The sequence below is a fragment of the Panthera leo genome, chromosome C1 (assembly GCF_018350215.1).
Source record: "Panthera leo isolate Ple1 chromosome C1, P.leo_Ple1_pat1.1, whole genome shotgun sequence".
Lineage (NCBI taxonomy): Eukaryota > Metazoa > Chordata > Mammalia > Carnivora > Felidae > Panthera > Panthera leo.
Window position 1 is genome coordinate 96146999 of NC_056686.1, and position 9832 is coordinate 96156830.

Sequence of the window (9832 nt, forward strand, 5' to 3'; positions counted from 1 at the left end):
TGGGTGGCTCAGTCGGTTAAGCGACCGACTTCGGCTCAGGTCATGATCTCACAGTCCGTGAGTTCCAACCCCGCGTCGGGCTCTGTGCTGATAGCTCAGAGCCTGGAGCCTGCTTCAGATTCTGTGTCTCCCTCTCTCTCTGACCCTCCCTCGTTCATGCTCTCTCTCTGTCTCAAAAATAAATAAACATTAAAAATATATATATATAAAATATTTCAAACAGTATATGGGCACTCCTAGTTAGAGATACAAGTTGAATGTGTACATTTATATCTACTCCCTTGGGAAACTCTGTAAGATTAAAGGATCAAAAAGGCAAAAGCCGAGAAAGGAGAGGAGATCACAGCACATAAGAGATGTCATGCAATTTTAGAAGCTTGAAGACGAACAGATGAGCATTCCTGACTGGACATACCAAAAACATGACCACTAAGGGCCTGGGGGCAGGAGCCAGAGGGGAGCTAGAAGCAAGCCAATTGGGTCCTCAGAACCCCAGAAAGGCTCGGGAAGGTGGAGCTTGGTATGGGTGAAGCTGAAAAAAGTAGAGTGGTTGAGAGATTATAAAAATGATCTCGGGGCACCTGGGTGGCTCAGTAGGTTGAGTGTCCGACTCTTTTTTTTTTTTTTTTTTTTAATTTTTTTTTTTTCAACGTTTTTTATTTATTTTTGGGACAGAGAGAGACAGAGCATGAACGGGGGAGGGGCAGAGAGAGAGGGAGACACAGAATCGGAAACAGGCTCCAGGCTCGGAGCCATCAACCCAGAGCCTGACGCGGGGCTCGAACTCACGGACCGCGAGATCGTGACCTGGCTGAAGTCGGACGCTTAACCGACTGCGCCACCCAGGCGCCCCGAGTGTCCGACTCTTGATTTCAGCTCAGGTCATGATCCCAGGGTCATGGGTTTGAGCTCCGAGTCAGGCTCTGCATTGAGTGTGGAGCCTGCTTAAGATGTTTTTTTTCTCTCTCTCTCTGTCCTTCTCCCCTGCTCGTGTGTGCTCTCTCTCTAAAATAAATCTAAAAATTAAAAATTATCTAGATAACTTATCTAGATAATTTAATTATTAACTAATTAAATATCTAGATAATCATCTAATTAATTTAATCATCTAGATAATTAAAAAATTATCAAGATAACCTTTTCCCAGCCATGGGTCTGTTCCTTTCCTCTCCTCCCGTCCCATGGAAGCCCAGAGGGTCCCTGATGGGAGGGGCTAAGTGGCATCCACTCTGTGGACAAGGCTCACCAGGCACAGCCCAAGGCAGGAATAGTTTCTGAGTTTTCCCTTTTTCACTATTCTACAAATTATCTACAATGAACTACTTGTAATCACTACACTACTTATAATCAGGAAAAAAATATTTTAAAATGGTAGAAGCAGCACAGTAAAACGAAATTTTAACAGTGCTGAAGGGACGAAAGTTAAAAGTCCCCTCTTGCCCACCCTACTTCCACAGGGACAATCCTGATTTATAGTTGTTTTGTATATCCTTACAGAAGAAAAAGTTTTAAAAAATAAAATGAAAGCAAAACAGAAAAAAACAAGGCGGGATGAGGATCGGGAGATTTCAGTTTTGTTAAAACTCAGGGAAAGGAGCAGAGATTAAGGCTTCCCTCCGAGATTCCAAGAGATTCTAGAGCATGAAGGAAAGGAAGTGGTGGGGGGAGGAGAGAGGAAATGAATCTGTCTTATCTTCAGAGTTGTTGGCCAAGGTATGGGGGCCTAAGGTCTCTTAACAGTGTTATTCCATCACTAAAAAAAATTTTTTTTAACATTTATTAATTTTTGAGAGAGAGCACGAGTGGGGAAGGGCAGAGAGAGAGAGACACAGAATCCAAAGCAGGGTTCCAGGCTCTGAGTTGTCAGCACAGAGCCAGATGCAGGGCTCAAACTCATCACAAGATCACGACCTGAGCTGAAGTCTGACACTTAACTGAGCCACCCAGGCATCCCAGGGTTGTTCCATCATTAAAGAAACAACCTGTGGCACAAGAATAAATAAGGAATAAGCTCATCTCTTCCCTGTGATTCCTACATTTGCCCATAAGGCTCTGACTTCCTGGGATTTTTAATAAAAACTCTGAATGTTTCAGCAGAACCATTTTTTGTTGTTAGCAAATTGTCTGCACAAGTGGTGAAATACCATAGCAGAGAGGTAGACAGAGAAGATCCTAATACAGAGATGTTTTGCAAATTTTAAATTTATGGTGGGAAAGATTTGCTTTGTGTCTCTCCTTCTAATGATTAGATTTGGGGGTTGTACCCTGCCCGTATTCTGCCTCCACAGTAAAATCACAGATCTTCCTGGGGCACCTGGGTGGCTCAGTCGGTTAAACATCTGACTCAAGTCAAAATCTCAGGGTCGTGAGTTCAAGCCCCGCACTGGGCTCCACACACACAAAAATCATGGCTCTTTTTGCCTTATGCAAATACACAGATTTGCTTTTCTGTGCCCCTGCTGGCTGTCTGCACAGGGGTACCTTGCCAAGGTGAAGAATCTTGATTACATTAAGGATTTCCAAGGTCTTCTATGCACTTAAGGAAATATACCACATATGAAGTGAAGGTTTGATAGGTCTTCTAAGTAGGTTAGCCAGGCTCTTTCTTAAATCAAATTAGCAAATTCAAAATGCCTTAATGTGCCAAGGGATTCCCTAGGCCTTCTGTACTTGAATCATGACATTTTGTTAAAAGGAACTATGGAACGGACGTAGAAAAAAAATCCTATTATATGGTGAGCTGCACTTTAGAAGATCGTTTTTCTTATAATGTTCCTGGGAAGTGTTTCTAATATACTCAAGAACCTTGAGAGATTATAGAAGAGAGAGAATTTGAGACTTACCCGAAATATTGTTAATGACTTTGCTCTTGAACGTAAAACAAATGCAGCCGGGGGATGAGGGGCCTGTTAAACATGTTTTTGTCTTACCAGAAGCCAGCAGATCCACTCACAGAAAATCTGTGGCAGACAATCACTGAGGTTGCTCCCTGGCATGTTTGGTGGGTTTTGCCTCAGAATTTCTGAGTTGATAAGGCTTATTTCCACCTGACACGCAGTATTTAAAGCTCTTTTCTTTACAGTGTGTTGCACTTACACATGCTTCGGCAGTTCCACACGCCCCCACGTGAGCTTGTTAAGGAGTGAGCGAGAATCTTCGATATGAGAGCATGGTGGCAGTGAGCACAGCAACCCCCCCACCCCGCCCCCGGCTCCTCTGGGCCCCAGAAGGGCACCTGCAGAGCCACACTTCATTTTGAGAGAAAGGGTGCCCTGCTCAGCTCACCCCTCTGCATACATGAGAGGCCTCCTTCCTTCCACTCCAAACATTTCTTTTTTTACTTCCTTTTCCCCCAGTTTAATGGAATGCCCACCCCACCTCTTTTTGTGGTCCTTAAGAGAAGGTCACTTTTTGTAAAATAATCCAAGTGTAGAAAGGAGAGAAGAAACTCTTTGGTCTAATAAAGTGTGAGAGAATCAGAACGAGGTTAAATTTAGCAGGAGAAAAGTCTGCTGGTCTCTTCAGTACTCCGTTCTGAGGCCAGACCTCTGCACGGGCTTCTATCCTGCCTTCCTCCAGCTTCAGGATCTGAAGCTCCTTTTCGTGCCTCTTCCCCATCCAGCTGCGGGAGTAAGATTTGCTGCAGTGACTAATCACTGGGGCTGGAGCCTGGGTCAGGGTGGGAGGCAGAGACTAAATATGTATAAGGGATTCGGTGGAGAGAAATGAGAGCAGGTAGGAATTGGGGGTGTTGTCAGGGGGATCGCTATGAGCGAGGGGTGACCTGTGGGACCTGCCCAGCATCTAGCTGATTAAATATTCCCCAGGATTCTCTGCCTATGCTCATGTGGCTAAAAGTTAGACCTTTTATTACTTTTGTCTGGACTGTATGCCCTCCTCCCTCTTTCCATGATAAGGGGTATAATGATGGTGTAACATAAGTAATACAAATTATAGCAAAATCAGAAAATGTAAGTAAGCAAATAATAATAATTACATATTTTGAAGACCCAGCACCCTGTAAAATCTAGAATTTAAGATTTTGGTGTGCAGACTACCAGACACGTTCCTAAGCAAATGGGTACAGAATCAGCCTAGAGCCCAACGAATCCATATTGGACCTGGGTGGGAGCTGGCAGAGAGTTCCAGGGGGGCAGCTCACCAAGAAAAAAAATGGAACTAATGGTGTCCTGATATTCACCCAGTGGTTACGTTTACATCACCATGCTACAGTATCAGTCAGGAAACTGACATTGATATAATGTGTGTGTATTTCTTTGCCATTTAATCACATGTGCAGATTCATGTGACCACCACTGCTGCTCAGGTACACAAAACCATCACCCCACAGAGCTAGAACAAACAATTCTAAAATTTGTAGGAACCACAAAAGACCCCAAATATCCAAAAAAATCCTGAAAAAGAAAAACAAAACTGGAGGCATTCTGATTCTGGATTTCAAGCTATATTGCAAAGCTGTAATCATCAAGGCTATATGGTCCTGGCACAAAAACAGACACATGGTTCAATGGAACAGAATAGAAAACCCAGAAATGGACCCACAACTATATGGTTAACTAATCTTCAACAAAGCAGGAAAGAGTCTCCATGGAAAAAAGACACTCTCTTCAACAAATGGTGTTGGGAAAACTGGACCCCTTTCTTACACCACACGCAAAAATAAATTCAAAATGGGTGAGAGACCTAACTGTGAGACAGGAAACCAACAAAATCCTAAAGCAGAACACAGCAGCAACCTCTTTGACATCAGCCAGAGCAACTTCTTACTAGACACTTCACAAAGGCAAGGGAAACAAAAGCAAACATGAACTACTGGGACTTCATCAAAATAAAAAGCTTCTACCCAGTGAAGGAAACAATCAACAAAACTAAAAGGCAGCCTATGGAATGGGAGGATATATATGATGAAGGATTAGCATCCAAAATCTGTAAAGAGCTCATAAAACTCAATACCCAAAAAACAATAACCCAATTAAGAAATGGACAGACGACGTGAATAGACACTTTTCCAAAGAAAGCATCCAGAGGGCCAACAGACACATGAAAGGATGCTCAACATCACTCATTAGGGAAATACGAATCAAAACCACAATGAGATACCACCTCACACCTGTCAGAATGGCTAAAATTAACAACACAAGAAACAACAGGTGTTGGTGAGGATGTAGAGAAAGGGGAACCCTCTTGAACTCTTGGTGGGAATGAAAACTGTGCAGCTACTCTGGAAAAGAGTATGGAGGTTCTTCAAGAAACTAAAAATAGAACTACCCTACCATCCAGCAACTGCACTATTAGGTATTTACCCAAAGGATACAAAAATACAGATCTGAAGGGGTGTATGCAACCCAGTGTTTATAGCAGCATTATCAATGGTAACAAAACTACGGAGAGACCCCAAATGTCCACTGACTGATGAATGGATAAAGAAGATGTGGTTATATACACAACAGACTATTACTCAGCCATCAAAAAGAATGGAATCTTGCCCTTTGCAACTGTGAATGGAGCTAGAATATATCATACTAAGCAGAATTAGCCAGAGAAAGACAAATATCATATTATTTCACTCACTCACGTGGAATTTCATTCAGATGAACATATGAGAAAAGTGGGGGAGAGAAGAGAGGGAAACAAACCACAAGAGACTCTTAACAATAGAGAACAAATGGAGGGAGGTAGGTGGGAGATGTGCTAGACGGATGATGGGTATTAAGGAGGGCATTTGTTGTGATGAGCACTGGGTGTTGTATGTAAGTGATGAATCACTGCTTTCTGCTCCTGAAACCAATATTGCACTATGTTAACCAACTAAAATTGGAAAATTTTTAAATGTTTTTATTTATTTTTGAGAGAGAGACAAAGTGCAAACTGGGGAAGACAGAGAGAGAGAGGGAGACACAGAATCCGAAGCAGGCTCCAGGCTCTGAGATGTCAGCACAGAGCCCAACGCAGGGCTTGAACTCATGAACTATAAAATCATGACCTGAGCCAAAGTTGGCCACTTAACCAACTGAGCCACCCAGGTGCCCCCAACTAAAATTTAAATTAAAAAAAAAAAAAAGGAAAAAAAAGAAAACCGTCACCCTGAATTGTCCTTCATGTTGCTCCTTTATAGCTGTGCACCTGCCTACTGCCACTCTAATGTTACCCTGGCAATTCCGAATCTGTTCTCTCTATATAATTTTATGATTTCAAGAATATTACAGAAACAGAATCCCACAGTATGTGGCCCTTTCAGATGGGCTTTTTTTCCCACACTCAGCATAACGCCCCCAACTGAGATCCATTTAAGTTGTGTGTATCATTAGTTTTTTCCTTTTTATTGTTGACTAATATTTCAACTATTGTTGTAAACAAAAGTCGTGATTGTAAACAAAATGCCTGGCCAGCCAGGACCAGAGTCTGGTAGTAACTATAATAATGATAAATAGCTGAGAATTATTATTTTCCAGACATGTCAGATAAAGTGTTATAGTATCCAAAATCTATAAAGAACTTACCAAACTCAACACCTGAAAAACAAATAATCCAGTGAAGAAACGGGCAGAAGACATGAATAGACACTTTTACAAAGAAGACATCCAGATGGCCAACAGGCACATGAAAAGATGCTCAACGTCACTCATCGTCAGGGAAATTCAAATCAAAACCACACTGAGATACCACCTCATACCAGTCAGAGTGGATAAAATTAACAACTCAGGAAACAACAGACGCTGGTGAGGATGTGGAGAAACAGGAACCTTCTTGCACTGTTGGTGGGAATGCAAACTGGTGCAGCTTCTCTGGAAAACAGTGTGGAGGTTCCTCAAAAAATAAAAACAGAACTACTCTATGACCCAACAATAGCACTACTAGGAATTTATCCAAAGGATACAGGAGTGCTGATTCATAGGGGGACATGTACCCTAATGTTTATAGCAGCACTTTCAACAATAGCCAAATTATGGAAAGAGCCTAAATGCCCATCAGCTGGCGAATGGATAAAGAAGATGTGGTTTATATATACGATGGAATACTACTTGGCAATGAGAAAGAATGAAATCCTGCCATTTGCAAAACGTGGATGGAACTGGAGGGTGTTATGCTAAGTGAAATAAGTCAATCAGAGAAAGACAGATATTACATGTTTTCATTCGTATGTGGAACTTGAGAAACTTAACAGAAGACCATGGGGGAAGGAAGGGGGAAAAATAGTTTCAAGCAAAGAGGGAGGCGAACCATAAGAGACTCTTAAGTACAGAGGACAAACTGAGGGTTGATGGTGGGGGGACAGGGGAGAGGGGAAAATGGGAGATGGGCATTGAGGAGGGCACGTGTTGGGATGAGCGCTGGGTATTGTCTGTAAGTGATGAACCACGGGAATCTACGCCCAAAACCAAGAGCACACTGTATACACTGTATGTTAGCTAACTTGACAATAAATTATATTAAAACAAAGTTATTATCTGCCAGATACTGCACTCAGTGCTTCACCTGCATTATCTCATGTAGTCTGTCATGACAACAACACTTTGATTCTCTCGTTTTACAGACAAGGAAATGGAGGCTGAGGGAGGTTAAGTAGCTTTCTCAGGGCCAAGCAGCTAATCATTTGGCTTGGACCCCAAGTGCAAGCTCTTGACACAAGCATATACTGAGGAAACAGCATTTTATTCCTAGGCCTCAGAAGGAGCCGAGCCACGGGCTGTGCCCCTCGCGAATGCGATCACCCTTCAGGCCCCAGCAGCTACCCCAGCTCTTTCCTGAATGCACAGACGCTTTCTAAAAACCCAGAAATTCAACTTCTGGCTTAAGTCCCTAAAATTAGATTTACCTTTACAACAGAAGTAGATTGACTTACAAATGGCTTCTTAGTTTTATAACTTCCACCAAAGACTCCAGGATCCTCCACTAAGTGGAGACCATTAAGCAGATGTAAGTGGCAGCAGAAAGATTTAATATGCGCAGAAATACAGAAATCAAACCCAGAGCCAGTTTCGAGACCAATGCCTTTAGGTCCTAAATGTGCCTGAGTGGTTTTTACAAAGCCTATAAAATTCTTCTTGTTATAAATGAGCAGCCAACTGTTCTGACAATAGGGCTAAATTAATTCACGGACTTGCCAAAGCTAGAGGAAGAGTAAGTATGTTCCTAATAGGAGTTTCCGAAGAAAGGGCATCTAAGCCTGGGGATCTTGCTGAAAGGGTACTATTTAATCCTTTCTGCCTTCTAGGGCTTTTCCCTGGGAGAGGCGGGGCTGCCCAGGACTGAGGATGACCCCAGCACTTGCCTTGCTCTGATTCTGCCACCGGTTCTTGGGGTCTCTGGCCAGCCCTGTCTAAAGAGCAGATTGCTGGTGACTGTCATAGCCTCAGGAAGAAGCGCCAGGCAGAGGGATGGCTGTCTTTCTTGTGAACAACTGACTCTATTAGTGGCTGCGATAAGCCTATGGCAATGACCTGGGATAAAAAGCCAAACCTGCTCAGCCTCCTTGTGCTGTGTTCTCTGGGTGCTGGTTGGGAAATCTGCATCCTAACAATGAAAATAAGGACAGCAGGTCACATCCGTGAAATGCTTGTCAATCAGGAATTTTATGTGTATTATTCCTTTCACCTTTACAACAATTCCATGAGTTGGTCAAGGTGATCATTCTCATTTTGTAAGTGGAAAACCAGTTCAGAGAGATGAGATGGCCCATGGTCACTCAGCTAGCCGCAGTGGTGCTGGGTGAACCAAGGGGGCTGAATTTCTTACATGAGCTGTGCCTAAGAGTCACCTCATAGCTGATGCGGGAAGTTGCAGCTGAGGGAAACTTCTGAGTGTTACAGCTAGTAAAGGAAGGAAGAATGAGAGAGAAATGGTACCACCACTGTGCAGCAACTTACTGAATTAATGGAACCAACATTAGGCAATGAAAATCAGTGGTTTCTGACATCATAAAAAGAATCAGGTGTGGCTGGGTGGCTCAGGTGGTTAAGCATCTGACTTTTTTTTTTTAATGTTTATTTATTTTTGAGACAGAGAGAGACAGAGCATGAACGGGGGAGGGTCAGAGAGAGAGAGAGAGGGAGACACAGAATCTGAAACAGGCTCCAGGTTCTGAGCTGTCAGCACAGAGCCCGACGCGGAACTTGAACTCACGAACCACGAGATCATGACCTGAGCCGAAGTCGGACGCTTAACCGACTGAGCCACCCAGGCGCCCCACCATCTGACTTTTGATATCGGCTCAGGTCATGATCTCATGGTTCGTGGGATCAAACCCCACATTGGGCTCTGCACTGACAGTGTGGAACCTGCTTGGGATTCTCGCTCTCTCCCTCTCTTTGCTCCTCCCCTGCTTGTTCATGTGCATGCTCATTCTCTCTCTCTCAAAATAAATAAACTTTAAAGAAAAATAAATTTAAAAAAAAAATCAAAAGACTCAGCCATATACTATGTACTTCCAACACCACCTATGAAATGTTGCCAACACGTAGAACTTGAATCTGACTAATCCTTTACGTCTAATTGCCAATTTATAGGAAATACAAGGGGCAGCAATATGTTGAAGACTCTATGGGATGTAATCAGCCAAATCCAGATTGTGGAAAATTCTGTTGGATAAACTAGCTTCTTTAACAGAAAATTTCTAAGAAAAGAAGGGAAAGACTTGGAGGGAGACTATAAATTAAAAGACACTTCAGACACAAGAAACAGCAATGCTCGAACCTCATTTGGATGTCCATTCAAACAAACAGTAGGGGAAAAAAAACGACTAATGGACAATTGGGTAAATGTGAACACTAGGTATTTGGCGCTATTGAGGAGTGATTGTTGATTTTGGGAG